This window comes from Alosa pseudoharengus, unplaced genomic scaffold (assembly GCF_046254945.1).
Source record: "Alosa pseudoharengus isolate Yale_2024_CS ecotype anadromous, Long Island Sound unplaced genomic scaffold, YU_APseudo_1.1 YU_APseudo_1.1_scf_20, whole genome shotgun sequence".
NCBI classification, from domain to species: Eukaryota; Metazoa; Chordata; class Actinopteri; order Clupeiformes; family Clupeidae; genus Alosa; species Alosa pseudoharengus.
In genome coordinates this window covers 14,539,726-14,540,804 of record NW_027468664.1, presented here as the reverse complement: position 1 = coordinate 14,540,804, position 1,079 = coordinate 14,539,726, and positions in this window count along the sequence as shown.

Below are 1,079 nucleotides of genomic sequence, written 5' to 3'. Positions count from 1 at the left end.
GAGAGAGAGAGAAGCAGCATAACGTTGAAGACAAAAGCCTGAAAAGACTGTGATGCAGCCATGAAGCTAGTTATGGAAAACAAAGCAATGCTCAGGCAAAGTCATTTTATGAGGATCCGTTTCTGCATGACTGAAAGTTAGCTGTTATACTGCAGTTTGCGAATGTCATCTGCCCAGAAATGTTATTTAGAAAGTAAACGTCAGTTTCGAATACAGTGGTAGAACGTAGGCTAACTAGATGTACTGCAGAGCGGTACAAAATATGACCGCTGCCCAGTCCAGTTTTTCCACAAAAAAAAGTCACGCTGAAAGGCATATATGATTAACTCTATAAGAGGAACCCTCATATATGATTAACCCTATAAGAGGAACCCTCAGCAGCTGACGTAATCTTAAAGAACCGAACACTAACTGTCTCACTGAATTGCATTATGCACACTCAATTCTCACTGGTATCTGCTAGACAACAACTACCAAAACATGATTAGTTCATAGATTTCACATGTAAAATACATTTTATACAACCCCACCCCCATCTTGCCTGTTCATAATTCTGAGAAATTCTTGAATTGTGTGCATGTGTGCATGTACATGTTTATGTTTATGTGTGGATGGGTGTGTGTGTGTTTTGTGTGTGCGTGCATGTGCTTGTGTGTGTGCCTGTGTGTGTGTTTTGTGTGTGCGTGCATGTGCTTGTGTGTGTGCCTGTGTATGTGCCTGTGTGTGTGCATGTGCATGCATGCGTACATATGTCTACTGTGTGAGTATGTGTCATACGTATAATTACTGTGAATGTATGTGTGTGCGTGTGTATCTGTTTATGCACATGTGTGCATATGGAATGGGTTAACATGACCCCTGGAGGCAAACATACGCAAAAATTGGTCATAGGCCCTACAGTTCTCAAGATATTCATAGAAAACTCTGTTGGTGTACGGTCACTAAATGTACTCATAAATGAATTTATTGTATGGACCCCCATGAACGAAAGTCCACGAAACTTGGCATGCATTCGGAGGGTGTCATAATGATCCTACACTTTCAATTTCGTGCAGTTTTAACCATGTCAGTCAGAAATT